At 41.9% G+C, this 18,962-nt stretch overlaps 1 protein-coding gene across 7 annotated transcripts in view; it reads right to left on the bottom strand.

Annotated features, from left to right (window-relative positions):
• Positions 1 to 18,962, bottom strand: part of BACH2 (BTB domain and CNC homolog 2) — a 193,388-nt gene that overhangs the window by 84,230 nt on the left and 90,196 nt on the right. For 5 of the 7 annotated variants that reach the window (XM_071741323.1, XM_071741320.1, XM_071741322.1 and 2 more), the window contains one exon: positions 5,646 to 5,797. The exons of the other annotated variants lie outside the window; for them this stretch is intronic. The gene's annotated coding sequence lies outside the window, so the exon portion shown is untranslated. The remainder of the gene's footprint in view (positions 1 to 5,645; positions 5,798 to 18,962) is intronic. 7 annotated transcript variants of the gene reach the window in all.

Below are 18,962 nucleotides of genomic sequence, written 5' to 3'. Positions count from 1 at the left end.
GATTCTTTCCATTTACCAAAAGCAACACAAGAATGAACCTAATTATCACCTGGAAACCTGCAGAAAGCTAACTCAATTAGCTGAGTCAAAAAAAAAGAAACAAAGAAAAAAGGTTCTCCTTGAGACCAGACACAAGTGTAAAGGTAATGCCACCTCTGCAGATGGGGAAAGGAGAGTGAACAATCTCATGCCATTAATTACCTTGCTGCCTCTGAAACTGCAAGTTATAACAGCCAGAAAAGCATCCCCTACAACACTTTTATGCCTCAACTCTTTGCAAATCATAACAGGAAACATGTCCCATAAGCTAGCAAGCACTGTTTAACAAAATAATCCAAGACAAAGTGCCAGCTCCAGAAAAAACATACCTTTACCTGCACTTGCTCATTAATTGCCCACTAGACCCAGTGGCCCATCACCTTCCCACAGCTCCTGGCAAGCTGAGCGTGGAGCCAGCCACTCTCTGAGCCTGCTGCTGAAATCAGGTGTGTGCTATCCTGGCGAGGATTCAGGTGGTAGGACCCGAGGTGCTGAATGCTGCAGAAGCACTGGTATCTCAGCATTATGAAAAAATATGGGTCATACACCACTGAGCTAACAACCACACCACCCCCAAGCCGGGCGCTGAATGACTGTGCAGGGCTTTGCCAGAGGGAGAGGCCAGGTTGAACCAGCAGTGAAAACAAAACTGATGCGGTGAGAGATGGATTTTACTTTTCACTGGTTTAGGTTACAGAGAAAGTTGATCTTGCTGCCACCATCTCGGCAAAAAAATAAATAAATAAACATAATAATGAAAAAGAAAAAAAAAAAAAAAAAAAAAGAAAAAGCAATGGGCAGGAAGGCTGACCTGTGGAGATGAGGTGGGTCAGCACCTCACCCCCCACCCCGGGAAGGGGAAGTGCCACCAGCCCTGGGCGGAAGGAGGGAGGGCTGTGACTCAGTCCCTCGGGCTGACACACATGCACCCAGGGTTGTCACCTGCTGCTGCAAAAAATAAAAGTCCTTGCCACAACACAGCAGCCACGTGGGAAACACCAAGTAAACAGATCAATGACACCGGGTGCCCATGTGGCCCGTCCCACCACTGGGGAGATGAACAAACCAACCTTGGTCAGTGGCAGCAAAGGGGAGAGGTGCCAGAATAATTCAGTTTTGTTGAGCGTGCCGATCGGCAGCAAACACCAAAGTCCTCCTCTGTCACATCGGCCAAACACAAGCAGGATGCTCTGCCTGAGGTCACTATGTGTCCCCAGAAGGGGATTCCTCTGGCACGGGGCTCTTGGTCAGAAACATCCAGAGAGAGAGGGATGCAGGCTCAGCACCCACACCATGTGTGCATGTCCAGTCCCTCTGCGTGAAGCTACACCAGAACTTTACAGATCATATTGAAAATAGTTGTCCACGTATTTGTTATTTTTGTTGAAAAATATTTTTAGATATGACTATATTTGCATAAATATAAACATCTATTTTGCTTATATATATATGCACATATGTATATGAAAATAAAAATATGTTTAATCAACAGATCCATTTGCAGCAAACACTTATCAAAAGCCAACCCCAGCCACCCAGGCTGGGGAGCAGCCTGTCTCGGGTACAGAGGCACTGATGGTGTTGGGAAGACCCTGCTCATGCTGGGGGACTGACACAGTGCCAACAGTGGTCAGGGGCTTTATGGACTCTGCACAGGCAGGCAGCAGGAGTAACCAGATTAATTAACAGCAAAGAAGCTTTCTCCTAGATTGTAGGAAAACATCTTTTGGCCACTGCAAGCATAACATCTAGGACAGAATGCTATGGGAGTGATGAAGGTCCTCAGGGCAGGAGTGCTCTACATGATGGTGCACAAGGTATAGAGCCCTGCTATGCTGGTACCATAACATGGGTAAGAAAATGCCTTCTCAACCATAAAACTGACACTCCGAGAGGAAAATGTACCAGAAAAATAATGAAATCCAGATATGGCTACATCTCGCATCAAAATCCTGTAGGATAAAACCCCCTGTATCCTCAGCAATGGTTGTGGCACTTGGGAAGTGGGTTTGGTACCAAGAGTTCAGAGTGTTTGTTAAGTCAGTGTTCAATGGGATGAGACTTTGCCTTCAGAAATCTTATTTCCTTAATCCAATCAAGACACCTGACCTTTTGGTGCAGATTTAAAAAAGATATATTTTTCCCAGGCTGTCATAGTAGGCGGGTGACAGACATTTAATCACAAAAATCTGCATCTTAAAATTTTACATTATTTACATCTGCCTACAGATGGTCATAGGACACACTTCAAGAAATCTTTTTAAAAAAATTTTGACAGTATTCTAAAGAACTCTTCCCTAGCAAATATGAAATTTGTGTGCAGATGTTTCTGAGTTTTGAGTTGCTGGTTATTTTTTTTTTTTCCTGAACAAAGCACTTAAAGGCCCTTGCTGAATTCTCAGCACTGCATAAGCAGTATAAATTATGACAATTTATTGGGATGTTATTTTTGCCACTTTTAAAGGAAAAGACACAGGGATAAAAGGGATAAAAGAAAGCAAGAGATGTGACTAGAATGTGGAAATTGCTAGGAATTGCTACCCCTCTCTACTGGGATGCCAGCAGCCTTGTCCCAGTGTCTGCTCCAAGGCAGGACAACATCCCCAGCACCTGAGCAAAGCCCTGTTTGCTGCAATTATTGATAATTCAGGATAACAAATTGTGAGCTGCTCAGTGAAGAGCACAGTTTCCCCCTAATTTCTGTACTCCCTCATTAAAATACATACGGTCTATCCTGACCAGGGTTAATTCCCAGGGGACCTGAAGAAATTTTTGTTTATTTGTTTTTGTGTTGTTTTTTTTCTTTTTCTTGGATTTTCCAATCTGCTCCATCAGAACAAGAAAGACACCTTCTGCTTTGAATTCCAACATCAATATGTATTATTTTTATGAAGATCAATCACCATCCCAGTAGTATTAGAAAAACTAAATAACAAATGGAAGGAGGGTGAAGGTATACTTGTTTACAAAATACCCTGCACCCTGTGAAAAACAAGAATATGGTTGTTAGAGATGGGTCAGTCTTGTGCAAATGCTCTTTCCAACAGGCCTAATTAATAAGAGAAACTTTGCTTTTTTTTCTATGGGAATGGATATAACAAGGTAATTGTTACAAGCAGAGTTTCTTATTAAAAAGACAAAAAAAAGAAATTAAGTAAGAAACCATCAGCTTGCCCTTGCATCTACCCCTGCTGGCACAGTTCTCTGTGCACAGCAGGTGAAACCCTGGCCAACAACTTGGTAGGGGATGCACGTTTTCTAATAGGGCACACATCATGTTTTAGAAGTTTGCTATACCTCAAGCACATGACTATAGTTTAAAAAAAAAAAAAGCACAACAAAAAACCCAAAACAAAACCCAAAACAAACAAAAAGCACAAAACTAAACCAAGCCAAGACCAAAAAATCAAACCAAACAACAGAAAACTAAGGAAAGCACATACTTGATGATGGTCCTATATCCTAACACTGGTTTTCAAGTTTATTTGGCCCTTAGACCTGATTTCTCTGTTGGAAATGGTGATTTTCTGATTATGTGAAGCAGAAGAAGCAGCGGGGCAAAGCTTCCTACACACTTCTTGGAATGAGAGGGGTTTTTTCCATTTACATCCATTCCGGCTGCTTTTTCAAGTCCCCTAAGAAGGATGCCATTTTAAAAATCAGTTCCTCTGAAAGGATTTTTAATAGTCAATCTGCAAGATGTCTAATGATAAGCTTTTTAGGTATCATGAGAAAAACCTGCAAAAAGTTGTGAATAAGGCTTCCAAATGCCATGGGAATGGAGCTAAGAAAAGCTAATGAACATGTTGCTTCTGCCTGCCTAGCTGTTACAACTTGTATTTTTAAGTTTTCTTCCCCTAAGACAAGCACTACACACAAGTTTCAAGCCAGATCCAAAATTCTACTGTAGCCAGATGTTTTTCCCACTACTGTGGGTTTGCTTAATAACTGCACCATGTATGCCAGGTCCACAATGAAATGGCAACGCTCTCTCTTTTTTGGGAAACAAAATCAAACCCACACTTTGTAAGACCTCTTTGAGAGCGATTTCTGTTACTACCCAGCCCTTCTCCTACACCTTCACTACTGTTTTTTGCTGATATTCATCACACCAGAAAAAATTTTCTTCTCTCTTTAAAAGCTGAATTTCCGTATGCATTTAAAGAACTCTGTCATCCTCTTGCAACAGCTTTTTCTTGTTTTAAGTAATACTTCTAGCACCACATAAGCAAATAAAGCACCTCAAATAAAGGTGTACCTCTAACATAAACTCTCTGGTTCCAAAATACTGCTATTTTTTAAAAAGTAATACCACAGATCAGTTCCTGAGACCAAAAACTTTGTCAGTAAACTTCCAAGAAAAACTGACCAGCATCAAATGCAGGGGCTGGCTTCATTGCCCTGACCCAATTAATCATTAAACTGTGTTGCATGAATTTATTACTGCACTGAATGCAAAAGGGCAGGAACATACAGAGTGCCACACTGTGAACCAAAATTTTGTGTTGTATCTGGATCAGGCAGCCTTTTGCCAAGCTTCTTTATAACACTATCTGAAAGATAAAAAAACTTCTAATCACGATGAGATTTGGTATTATTGAGAAAAAAAAATTGCAATAAAGTTGCACTCAAGCCTTTTTCCAAATGTGGCAGCTCTGGGGTGTCCCACCCTCTGGACATCATAGGCCACCACATCCATGCCATGGTCCAGAGGCTCCTTCCACCTGAGGATCCATCACAGATTTAGGATTAGAACCACTGCCAAGTTAAAGACTCAGACCAATTTCTCCCCTCTAGAATAGCTCACCAGTTCCATGCCAGGCTGATACTGTGTGAAGTTTCAGAGGATTTAGCCATAATGGGGGAGGAAATGTGTACCACACATGTCTTGGGAGGAAAAAATCAAAACTCTTAATATGGACCAGGACCCACTACCCAGACCAAGGAGAATTGAAGGGGTCTGCAGCCCCCTCACTCCCCTTTGTTCCTGGTAGGTCTGTGCATGGCTTTTTGCACCCTATTATAGCCAGGTAAAGCAGAGAGGTCCACCTGGAAGAAACTGAAGGTGCCAATAAAGATACTGTTGATGCTTAAAGAGCCTTTCAGGGCAGTAGGCTCAAAGGAGAAGCAGTTTCAGGGCTCCTCCAAGGGAAGTATTCTGGAAAACCCAGAAGAGAAGGATATGGGTTTTACCATGGGAAAAATACAAGGATGGCTGAAGTCCTGCTGAGCATGTGCAGCTTTGGCAGAGCACATCAAGGTAAGTGTATACATGCTTACCCAGTTGTAGAGAAAAATAAAGTGTAATTAGGGGGTTGGAGTGAAGAGAAGCTATTTAAGTACTTCTTGCTATGGTTTACTATGGTAGAACACTTAGAAAAGCCTTCAAGATGACAATCACCATTTGGGTTAAAAAAGCAAGTAACTACTTCAATAAAAATTCATTCACTACCTAATATTTGCTGTTGAATTACAGGCTTTATGGTATTTTTCTGAAGTATAACATTTATGTCTCCATCTTGCCTCCCCAAGATGCCTTTTTTTTTCTCTTTTTTTTTTTTTTTTTTTTTCCCTTCAAATAGAAAGACATTTGAATCGTGACTTACATGTAACTTTTCTAGGTTCTGTGCTGGCTAAAATGTTCTCACGATGCAGGGAACAGGACCAATGGAGAAATTAAGAGGCTGCAGCAATCCATTAAGAAGAGGCCCTCCAAAGCTTTGCAGGGCAATGTTCTGGCAACTCAGCCAATGGCAACCTAAAATAAAATAAAGGCAAGCACAAAAAATTCAAGCACTGAATCTTCACAAAACCCCTCTTTTACTACAATTTTTTCTTCATTCCTTCTAATTCTATAAACAGTTTGGGGGCCTTTTTTTTTTTTTTTTTTAAACACAAAAGACCTTTATGTCAAATATTACACCTACATTATGCCCACTACATAGGTCCTCTTACCTTTAAGCCATACACACCTTACAAAAAAGCCTACGTTTTTCTCGCATTCATATAGCTCTCAGACATATGGGACCTCTGGGAATTGCTGAACAGATAAACTAACACTTCTATGATTAATCTACCAGAACATACTGTGGGTATGCACATGCTTGTGCACATATATTAGAGGAATTCATTACTGTGAGGGTGGTGAAACACTGCAACAGGATGCCCAGAGAAGCTGCAGATGCCCAGTCCCTGGAAGCTGGATGGGGGTTTGAGCAACCTGGCCTAGTGGAAGGTGGCCATGGTGATGGTAGTGGTGGGTTTGGAGTAGAACCATCCCAACTCAAACCATTCTGTGGTTCTACGAAGTTGCACACTATAAAACATCATACCAGAAAGGGGTTCCAAATGACCTAACAGACTTAAAAAAAAAAAAAATTAATACTGGGCTCTGTCTTAGCTTCATTTTCATTTTATCGAGGTATTTAAATTAGGAGCATCAAGTTTGTTCCTTTGTTTCTACATTACTCTCGGGAGCCTTGGAGAAGAAACATCATCAGTGTAGCTTGGTATCCCCAGGTTAATGAAATGTGTGTCACACTCCTCCAGCCATTGGAAGAGGGGCTGAAACCCCCAGCACCTGAGTCTTGGCATCCCTACACAGCCAAGATCCCACCAAGTATCTGGGCCCAGCTGACTCTGGAAAGGCTTCTCCCATCTATTGAGGAAGTGGTTGCACTGTAAAGTGGCTGGGGATGAGGTTGGGAAGGAAATACTTGTGGATGGAGAAGTAATTAGTTTGTAAATTACAGGGATTTTCAAGTTGAAGTTTTCAGTTGCCAGTGCACAACACTTTACTGTTTTCCTGGAGGAAAAAAAGTAACCATTTGAATGTTTAACTACTATTGAGTTGAATAAAGTTGGTGGCTGGCTGTGGAAAGGAAAATGATTTTCTTTTGAACAAAAGGGGACAGCTGCAGCACAAGCAGTGGCATGTATTTGTCTTCCCAGGAAGGGCTGTGTCTCCAGAATTACCACAAACTAAAGCTGGATAATTGGGGAGTTGAGAGGAAAGCAAATAATAATATTAATAATAACAACAATAATAAAAAAGATTAAATTTTTTAAAAAACAGGAGTATTATTCTTCTGAAACTTGCAAAGGAAACTTTTGAGCAAAACCTTCCAGTTTCTTAATAAATGTTTACTGACTCCATAAAGAAGTTAAAAAATAACAATTATAAAAAGTAATACACAGTGCAAACAAGAGGTTTGATTTTTGTTTTTTTAAGTGTATAGTTCCTGGTAGAATATGTTAAACAGCTTCTGAGCACACATGCTACAGCATTTTACTCCAAGCCTTGTAAATAACTGGATCACTGATGAAAAGCAGGTTATTTCTTCAGGATGACACCATCCTACATGATTTACCAAGACATGCTCAAAACATTGCTACCTTTAAGGACTATCTATATGGGTACTTGAAAAGAATCCCAAGGCTATATGAAGACTGCAATGTTTGCATCTCTTCACTTTCTGTAATTTTCTCCAACTGGGCATAACATTCATTGACAGAATATAAGAAAACTAGTTATTTATAGTCACAAATATACATTATCTAAATTGCCTATAAAACTAAAAATATAAATTCCAAATCTGTTCAGTCATAAATCACTGGTAGAACAAAAATAACTGTTGTTTACTCAATGGTCAAAGGAATAAAACCAGGGAAGATGCTGTTTTTTTCAAGAAAAAATTAGTTTTCTGAGATAAAATTGCACTTGCCACAGCACATCAGAAGAATAGGAGAATATACAGAAGTAGGGAACATGGAAACAAGAAAAAAGAAGAAGGGGAGACTTGCAGTGCCACACTTTTCTGAGAAGTTGTGATTGATGTTCACTGCTGTAGAAAGCATGAGGCTGCATCCCAAACATTTCATTCCCTTCTGCAAATGTCTCACGCTGTATCTCACCCCATGTTCCCTAGATATTCTTGCCCTACGCAGGATGATCCAGCCAGCATCAAGTTTTACACATGATCTAAAACATGAAAGCAGGAATCTCTCTGTCCTGGGGTCAGCTTAGGGTAGATTGAAACTTAACACCTTCGCTCAACACGAGGGCTTCTTCATGCTTTCCATTTGATAAAAGAATTTTCTTTCTGAAATAGGCAACTTATGAAAAGCAAAACCGTTGCTAAAGATGTAAACTTAGAAAGAACACATGAAAACTGAGGTTATAAGAAATGAAGAGCCAACAGTGCATCTACTGAAGAGATGTTTCAGCACTTTATCATGCTGACTGGCCAAGTTTGCAGCATGGATCCTAGGCAGGGGAAAATGCACTCTCCCCTCCAAAGCTTGCTCACATCAAGGTCTCAGCTCTCAGCACAGACCTGCACACATGGGCAATCAGTTATAGGACCATGAGAGACCACAAAATCATTGCTCAATGTCAACTTGAAGACCCAATGCTTGGTGTCATGGGAGATGCAAGAAAACTTCATCTTTCTTTTAAAAAGAAGCATCTGCCTCTACAGCTGCATAGAAAGCTAGAAAAATACCAACAATTCAAACCATATAAGCTTTTTTTTTTAAAAAAAAAAAAAAAAGGAAACCCCACACCATTGTTTAACAACCTCTTGTACATTTTTGAACCAGGTTACCTTTTTTCCCCCTTCTGAGGGCTTTCAGTACTGCTGGGCAGCTCAAGTTAGCATTGAAGAATGCATATGTAAAGGAAAACACACTACACACCACCACAACTGGAGAAGGAAGCATAAAGCTAAAAAATTATTTGCTTCAAGAAAACACCTTCCAGCTTGGATTTCTGTTATTCAGGGAGTGCGTTTCAAAGAGAGATTTAGTTGTTAATGTGAAATCATGAGAGATTTGATGCTTAAGAGGAGGCAAACTGGTAAGTTGTTTAGTTTGCAATGAACAAACCAGGAAAGATGATTTGAGGAAAGTATGATGGATGTAGCTGGGTAGTACTCCAGCTAGCATGAAAGCTGTTCCAAATATAGCAAATTGGGTAATCATGCTCAAGAAAAGCAGAAGAGTGGACAATGAGGGAGGCAAGCAGCAAATACACAGTGGGGTTAGTAAACATACAGGCTTTCACAATGGGCATGTAAAATTAGGGCTAAGTAAAATGAACTCACATGGCAAATTGGTGAGCTTCTTGCAGACAGGAAAAAAAAATACTTAAGGAAGGCTGGGAACCAGCAGTTAGGAAGAAGTGAGTACAGATGTGCAAACAAGGCTGGTGTTTTCTGCAGTGATGCCTCACTTGGTGGAGCGCAATGCTTCTTACACAAATGTGTGCAGAATTTTGTCCCAGTGAAGGCAATATCATCACAGATTAGCAAACATGTTTTCTTTATGTTTGGTGTGGTTTTGAGTGAAGCTGGAGAATATTTCTTTCTGCTTGAAGCAACTTATTTGGAACATTTGTAGCTTGCAACTGCTTGAAGGATTGCCTGAGGCTGAGAAGGCATTTGCAATGCTCCTAACATCTAGTGCAGGATCTCTTCCTGAAATCTGTAAATTAAACCCAAGATGATATTGATACCTGTGTCAAAAAAGACACAAAACCTTGCTTCTCTATCAGTGCATTTAATTTTCTCTTAATAACCTGCTCAGTTCTTCCAAAGAGAAGGAACATTCTCATCCATCACTCCTGTTTGTGCTCACGTGCAAGGTTTCACCAGGGGAAGCCAGACCAGGAGTATGAAGGGCACAGCAGCCTCTTCCCCAGCCCCTGGAGTTGGGACACCCAAGACCACTCCAATTGTGGAGATTCAGACCAGGAGCAGGGAGGTACCCACCCAGGACCGTGAGGACCCACTCTGTGGCATGTGGCCAGTCTGGGTGGGCTGTGTCAACAGCAGGGATGACATTGAGCTCTTTGTCCAGGTAATGGCAAAATCATGTGTGGAATTAGACAAGAAATCATGACTGAAGCCATGATGGAGAAGCAGCAAGATAACCACCGCTGACTGACTGAAGGGGAAAGCAGCTGAGAAGCACTCTAGGGTCTGCAAACTGGATTTTCCCCAGCTACACTTAACAGCACCAACTGGGCTTAGATGGAAAACCCTCAGAAGAGCTGGGGGATGTGTGTGGGTGGAATTTTCCACCCCTCCTTGTCCTCTAGTTGCAGTCACCTCTGTGACACATCAGCCAGGCTGGGCTAGGAGAGGCAGGACACTGTAGTGAAAGAGTATCACCACGGGAACTTGTAAATCTTTTGATGTAAAATCAGAATGATTTTATCACTGGAATATACTCGTCTTGAAACAAAACCACTGGTTGAAAATATTCTATCTTGGTGGTATGACTCATGAAAGAATGGGTAGGTACAAGAGGAAAGTTAATATACACTGTGACAACATTATCAAATGACACAAGATGAACTTTTTCTGCCCCATACTGCAAAACCAGTTCACAGCAGAAGTCACAGCCTAATACTTTGTGTCAGATGTGATGCACATTCAGATGGCTGGCTCATTTCTCCTTAAGGAAACAGGAAAGAGAAAGATGTTCCCATGACAAGGATGGAATTGCTGTCCCAGAGTCTGGCATCTCATAAGCCAACACTGGATAAGCCAGTGCTGGGTCTCTCAGGTAAGGATGCTTTCCAGGGCAGCAAAGAATGATGCAGCCCACAAGGTTTATGCTCTAGGATTCCTGACCCAATGCCTGCCCTGATGAAAGCATGTTCCTGTATTGAACGATTGTCACAGTCAGACTTTTACTGACAATTTCTTTTTAAAAATGCAAATTGAGAAAACAGTTAACATACAGAACGAAAGAACAGGCCACAGTCAACCACAAAAACTCCCCATAAGGTTCAGCATGTGGGAAACAGATAAGAAAATGCTGCGAAAGATGAACAATATTTAAATATTAACACAAATGGTTTTTTTGGGAAGGTTTTTCTGGCATCTCTACTGGTTTTCCTCCAAGCTCTAATACAAAAATAACTACATCTAACTGTGACTGGGAGAGATGGCAGCAGCTCAACATTGCTCCCTTTTTTTTTCTTTGTACTCAGAGAAAAAACCCTACCATCTTAAAATGTCAGACAAACTAATTTCAGATGATTTCAGATGAGGGTGAAGTCAGCGAAGCATTTGCCAGTTGAGAAAGTTCAGTCTGTGGTCTCACATTCATCAGCCATTGAACGAGGACATATGTGTGCAATACAAGGGCAGGAGAAACACAGCCTTTCTCCAAGCTGTACAGCTGGTCCCCCATGCTCTAGCATGAAGTGAAGGAGTGATCCATTGCCCCATCTAAACACTGAATGCTACAGTTGTGCATCCAACAATGAAGAGAGAGTCCATGCTGATGGAGGTACATGTGTACCGTGAGCCCGTGCAAGCAGTGCTGCAGCTCATGTGATGGAGCTGCCTCTTGGCTTCTCTGTCTTCACCCTCACACCAAGCATGGGAAAGCTGAAATACCTGAAAATGCTCCGTGGCTCACAACAAACAGAAAAAAGAGAAAGGCAGAATCGTGATGGGAAAAAAAGCTTCAAAAATATGTTCCCCGTTGGGTGAACTCAAGTCAGTTTAACAAGAAAAGCCAAAGAGGCCACACACAGTAATGCTGAGAAAAGGGAAATGGTACTTCATTTTAGCCAGAGTCATAAATCTTACCAGTGAGCCCTTAGCGGCAAAACAGAGAGCAGGGGAATTTTTATACACAGATAATTAGTTGTGAGCAGATACTGGGTTTGCTGTGCTGTGCACTCCATGTGTGCAGCACCTTCTCAACCTGCAAAAACACCACACGAGGCTCTGGCTGCCTTGCTGACACTGGCTTCACCAGGTGGTGTGTGGATGAAACTCCCAGAAATTCTCATTTAAAAAGTGAAATGGATATTTCTGCTCCACAGAAATCTTTCTGAGGCAAACCCAGAAAGATTGTTTTCAACGGGGAAAGCACACCATGCTTATAAAATCACCCTTCCTGTTATAAGGGAGATGGGCCAACAGGACACTTTGTCCTACCACTAGCACCCACATCTTTTGGGGTAGAGACACCACTTGTGGATCCTGCACAGCATGCAGTTTTGTCAGGAAAGGGCTGACCCACTGAAGCACAAAAAGAAAATGTGACAGGAAATTAATCTGCCAGCAGCCGAGGGGCTGCCTCACAAGGACTAAAGTTATCCAGGCATTTCCACCACCTCTGCTTGGACCAGCACTCATTCCTCGACATCTTGCTCTGTTTAAGAGCACAGCAAGAGACTTCCACTAATGACAGACATGAGCAAAGACACCTGATAGTCAGACCACACTTCCAGTCGAAGAAAAACCGCTTTTTGGTTTCTAGATGAGAGGGTATCCAGGAGACACGTGCCAGCAGCACGCCGGGCGTGTTATGTGCCGGCCAGCGTCCCCAATGCTTCTGATGCTACCTACCTTCAAATGGACCAGTTTGGTCTAGAGGAGGAAGTCTGGAAGCCTTCATCCCCAAAAGACACCTGAGTTAGAGGACTGCAACTTCTCTAAGACTGGCTGAGGGTGCTTTGGTGAGCAAGGAGAGCCCACCTCAATTCCATTAGGAGCTCCGAGGTGTGCCAGCCTTGAGGAGGGAGCAGTGGCAGGCTGTGCCTTCCTCAGGCTGCCTTGGTGCCCCTAACTACTTTCTGCCCACCTTCTACACTCTTTCATCTCCAAACTAGTGGAAAAAAGCAGCTACACTCCAATGCTTGATTGCATGCCTCTGCTGGTCACAAAGAGCTGGAGGCAGGTTAAGGCTGCAGACCATCCTCACAAGTTTCATCTGTACAGGGTTAAGCAGCAGCTCTATTTTGTTCAAGCCTCAATTCTCTCACTACCTTGCCTTCAACAAGAAGACCAATCTGTATTTACTGCACTAAACTACAATTATTTTTTTTTTAAAATCATTCAGCCTAATGGTATGCAGCTGTCACAGAAATCTTTAAACACATCAGTGCCTCTTTTTGAGCTTATTAACTAGATAAAGATCTGTAGCCAAAAGACATGAAAGGATGGGACCAAATTTCAAACTCTCAGCTGAGCAAAGAATTCCATTCAGAGGATGAAATGGAGGTGGGGGGGGTGTGGGTGGGCAGAGGGTGGGGCAGAGAGAAGGTTCACAACACAAAGGTTTTGTTTACTATTGACATAAACAGCTGAAATGCTCTCCACCCTCTCTGGGTTTAAGAATCAAGGCACAACAACCTCAAAGCAGTGCTGATGAGTGTTACAGCTGCTACACTGATCTGTGTGGATGCCAATACTCACATCATTTTTTCTGAATTGGAATTGAGGGAGAGCTTAAAACCAAATTTAACTTTAGACCAAGAGCTGTACCCCTTCACCCAAACTGCTTCAGTTCAGTGCATTTCTTTGAATAGCACAGTAATTTATTTTTTTAAAGTTCAAGATAGCTCCATTTGCTTTTATTTCTAGCATAGTGCTTACTATTCCAATCAAAAGGTTATGTAATATGTATTATTATTAATTGTTGCACCCCTCCACCCCACCCTTAATACTTATCCTCGGGAGAAGTAAACATTTCAACATGAGTTACTTCAGTTAAAGCCATGAATATGCATTATTTATTTATTTAGGTAAACAGTAATTAAGAAAAATCACCCACACCATCTTCTCTTTGAAATAAGCATTACTTCACTGGCTTTGCCATGGGAATTGCAAGTCCCTAAGACATATATATTACTTGGTCCTCCTCCATCCTGATTTATATTTGCGGGCCTCCGACCACACAACTCCTGCCAGAAGAAAGTCCCGACACTGTTCAAGGCCATGCAGGGAGTCCAAAGCACCCAGACTCACTCTCAAGGATAACCAGCAGGTATCCACACATCAGAAAGGAAGAAAGCAGCAGCATCTTGGGTGAAGGATAAGGACCAGAACATTGTTATGTATATCACCTAATATCCTGATTTTTAAGTATTTTTGCAGTAAGACCACCTCAACTAACATCAAAACTCTAACGCCTCCCCCCACTCTCCCTCCACAGACAGAGGGCTACGTCCTTATAAACCAAGGGGCTTACACCAGCGTGGGCCTCTCCATGCTAAGCTAGAGAGCAGCCAGCCCCAAACCAATGAGCACTTGGTGTTGGAACAGGTAGACCTTGTGTGCCATATTTATAACCTATGCTCTGGGCAATAGGCAGCTAAGTGACTCCCCTCACTTCCCCTGAATTTCTTCCTCAATATTACATGACCTCAAATATTGCAACATGCCATACTGCCTAATAATTTCACCTACCTCTACCACATGCTGTGAGAGCATCAGGCTGCACCACAGGCAATGAAGCCACTTCCCAGGCACTCATTTTTTAAAACCAAAAAATCAGACAGTCCTGACACGGTTGATCACCCAGCCTAAGGATCGCACCAGCACGAGCAGAGAGGAATCAAAATGTCTCCCAAAGACAAAGGGATTTTCACAGCTCTAAAATTGTTGAGCGAACAGATAAAACTGCGGTCTGGGCTTTGTTTCAGTTTTCAGAGACAATTTCCGGCCACCGTTCAGAGAAATGCTTTGCATTTCCATTTCTGACTCATCCATTTTAAGAAGTGCTCTTGCTGGAATTACTAAGCACGGGATACGATCAAAACATTTTGCTCTCTGATTCAAAGTGCTTTGCAATTTTATTGATGTGAACGTGTTCATAAGTTTAACCTGCTGACCGACAACCCAGTGGCGCGCAGGGAGGGTTCGAGTGTGCGATGTGATGGGTGTCAAAGGACCCCTCTCTCCCACTGGACTCTCGGTACCACATCAAGGCATGGGGATGCCTCCCAAATTCTGCACAATCACTTGGCGGGGGCTGACGCTGGTCTCTTGTGTACAATCACAACGTGATAGATGCTTCCAGAAAGGTTCAAACGCCGGGTATGAATGAAAAGCATTCCTGAAAAGAATCTGCTATGAAACCGAAATTCGGAGACCGCCGCAGCGCTCAGCCTAAGTTGAGTCATCGGTTCCCTTAACAGCCTAATAATTGACACTGCCTTGATCAGAATGACTGATCTGAATGTTGCTTTGTGTTTATGTGTTTTTTGTAGCTTTTTTTTTTTTTTTTAATTAAAAAAAAAAAATTAAATAGATTTCCGATGTAAACAAGCTGCCTGTCATCTCAGAGGAGTGTTTGTATTTGCCGGATCACAGGAAACATCTGTCAAAAACATATTTCACTCTCCTCAGTAAACTCAGAACAGTCTGAATCAGATTGTATTACAAAGAAGCCAAAACCAGGTTCTGTTACAGAAAAAATACGCTGCCAAGTCTCAGTGGAAACACTGGTTTTATGGCATTTTCTTGGGATTAAACCTCACAAAGACTATTAGAAGCATTTCCTCCTTCCCCTGCGGGATCTTTTCCCCAGAGGTAATCCTGGAAATTTGTCCCCTCTTCCTGAACTTTTTCAAAATTAAGTACCTTCTCGGAAAAGACAGACAGGAGAAGAATCAAGGTTCAGTGAGACTTCAGACCACACTGATTTCCCACCCCTCTAAACTAATGCTCAGATAATGGAGTGATTGCCCTCACGATGCTTTCAGCAAACACTCCCAAGTGTCTTCATCCCGCAGGTCACACCTCCCCCAGAACGATTCATTATTTTCACATCTTCTAAACAAGGAAAGATAAAGTGAGACTGCAACTGCCTCAAATGGTGTTTTCTAAAGAAGAGGTGATATAAAACAGTGTGGTTGCTACTCTGGGGATAAGAGTGATGCTAGAGAGGTGCACTGTGGATTTTCTGTCAGGGAATCTATCCTGGAATAGTGAAACCATTAGAACAATAAAAAAAAGAAACCAAAAGGTGAAACAGGTGTGAGACTTCACAACAGAAAGAGGATTAGACTACTCCATTAGCATGAAAATGGAAGGGAGATGACTGGGGCAGAAGAACCAGGCTTAATGGGTACCACTTTGGTGTCAAGGCTAGGATGGAACACAGAGCCCTGCTAAGTGGAACAATAATGTATAGATTATGGAGACAGTATTTGAAATATTAAACAGTGGATGCATGCTCCTGTTAGAAGTATAACCTGGGATGGGTGAAAAATCAATGGCCATGTCTGTATTAGCCTTTGCTAGTAGACTGAGATAGCATTGTGGAGATGATGTGATGCCCCATTTCTGTGTTTTGCCTGACAGTAACTCCAGACTGCTGCTGCAAAATGAGCATTCACCAGCAGTTGGAGTACATCAGCAGTGATGCTTCAGGCACAACTTGGCTTGAATCAGTAGCTCATAGTTTATGCAGCATGCTACTAATTCTTAAAAACAAGGCAAAGAGAACTTTTAAATACTTTGGAGAAGATGGAGGAGGACCCATCTAAACACCAGCTGCTGAGAGTAACACAGTAGTAGATTTTAAAACAAATAGGCTAAATCCAAAGCTGTGGCATAGAAGGAATGGTGGAACAAATGGCACAAAAAGGGAAAAGCAAATTATTCACTAGCTGGAGATGACATTAGATTTTATTTCCCAAACTACGCAGGTGGTTGGACATAATTCAAATACTGAGAAGTATTTGAAAAATACTGCACTCTGTACACTTCTGGAGCAGAAGCGGATTTAGATGAAAGTCTTGCTTCCAATGACAAAACAGGAAACTTGGACACTACATTAATTTCTTCTTCAGCTTCATGACATCTGAAAAAAAGAATAGCAGTATTGCTACCATCCCAGTTAACCATCACTCAAAGCAGTATTAGAACCAGCATGGATCAGGCAAGAATCAAAGCCAACTGCACAACCAGAACAGAGTAACTTTCTTAGCAAGCTCTGTTGGCTGCTCTTAAACTGTGCCTATGCCAGCTTCAGGGATCTCTGGCATAATCCACACTCACTACTCAATCCTGGAAGAAAAATGTTCTCTGCATTCAGTGATTATAGCTTAACTTTGTTATGTGAAAAAGGCTCTTTCTTTTTAGTTCTCGTGGCTTTTGGAGGGTTTTTGTGTTTTGTTTTTGACTCATACCACAAAACCTGTCTGTTCTGCCTTGATTATCTCTTGTTTTATTATTCTCTGCAGTCCTGGCACTTGTTTAAAATGATGTAAAAATAGGCAGGTGCAGCATGAATGATTAGTACAGCATGTCTTGTAACCAAGCAATGTTATATATTTCATTGTTTATATAAAGTCAGTGTACCAGAACCAGCCAAATCTATTAGTTTGGTCTCAAAGTATAACTTTCCTTTCCTGCTTGCAACAGGATAATTAATACTTGAAAGAAATAATAGATAAAACAAGCATAGCAGTAGGAAAGCACTCCTGATGACTTAAGGTCACATTTGGATTAAGGGTTGTGGTTTGGGACATACCTCTAGGAAGAACGAGTAACAGTTTGTCCCTCAGCATGTGACAAGGACACTTACCACACTGTTTGTTCAGCTGTCATCCCAAGTTACTTATTACCTGTGCCAGTGTCCTCATCTTACTGAAAAAGTCTGCACTTCTCCCTGAAGCTCAGCAAGTGAAAAATTAAATCTAATGCTTTCCCATTTGTTCAGAGTGGTTGATGAAAAATTCATTAGTGACTACTTGGGCAGAAATCCTCTCCAGAATTACAGCACACAGCTATAAAAGCCAATGCACAAGGGCCAGCAAATTTTTCTGTGTAGAAACTGGCTCAACACAGCTTCCTACTTCATAAATAGTGAGAGGAAATTCTGAATAAATATTTGTATTCCCGTATTTATTTCTACATTGGGTGAGGCAAGACAAAAGGATGTTTAGGCACTGAACTGATTTCAGGTTTTGTTCTCTGGGCAAGATTTGGCCTGGAATGTTATAAGGCTTTTCATTTCATATATCTTGTGGATCCTGTTACAATCACTATCATAATGAAACCAGACACAGCTTACTTCTCATTCCTCAGCCCAACACTACCAGGGCATGCCAAAATGAGAAAGCCACTCATGTAAAACTGACTGAAGAAAAGCTACCCATTATTTCAGCTGCTTGGCTTCACCTTCTTGCACCACACAGTGCCACCTCAAGCTTCTCCTGCCCACACACAGGTCAAGCAGCAGTGTAAGCCAAATCATAAGGACCAGAAGCCATCCAGTGCTGTCTACAGGAAAGGTGGAAAACAATCCCTGAGTATTTCTACAATTCCTATTTGGGCACAGTCAGATTTCATTGAATCATAATCCTAGATAAGTATATTGAGTCTTACAGCTAAAGTTAATTACACTGCATTAAACACCCAGCTTCTTGATTTGCAGGAGGAAAATCACTTCTTCAGTATAAAGCTGAATTAGTTTAATAACCCACTACTTGTAGCTTAGGCACAGAGTTGAAACAGCAATGGACAACTAAACAGTTGTTATATTTTCAGGCACCAATCCCGTAGAGCTGTAAGCAGACCAAATTCCCAGTTTTACCCTTCAGGAAAGTGTTAAGTATTGCAGGCAGAAAGTGGACATTGAGTGTCAGCAGCACCACCTCTCAAACTGGCTGCCTTTTCTCCAGCTTCAGATGGGACAAGACATTGCTTTTTCTGTAACTGAAAAGACTCAGAGTTTTAACTTAGATGCAACAACCAACCTGGAGCTGCACTGCATCTCTCCAAGCAAGAAGCGGGCTCTTCTTTAATTGAAAATGGGAGTAACTACATCAACATCAATGGAGCTGCTTCCAGGTCCACCAAGGCTTACTCCTGTCTCTGGAGGGTTCTAAATCACAACTTCTCCAGCACATCCCCCCAGTACCCAGTGCTACACTTGCCTTCTTGATGCCTTCTCAGACAGTCTGTACAGATGTGCAGTCCTGGCCGTAATAGAGACAGGGCTGGCAGATCTCTGGTCTGACCCTTTTTGGGCACCTAAGCTGAGAATTTAGGCTGCTGTGTGCTGCCATCAACTGGGATCTGAATGAGAAATCAGAACCAAACCAAACCGTTTCTAGTGGGTGCATTGGAAAATAAACAGGAACATAACTTGATGAGAGTTAC

This window comes from Heliangelus exortis, chromosome 3 (assembly GCF_036169615.1).
Source record: "Heliangelus exortis chromosome 3, bHelExo1.hap1, whole genome shotgun sequence".
Lineage (NCBI taxonomy): Eukaryota > Metazoa > Chordata > Aves > Apodiformes > Trochilidae > Heliangelus > Heliangelus exortis.
The sequence above is the reverse complement of the archived record's forward strand: the minus strand, read 5'-3'. Positions and strand labels throughout refer to the sequence as shown.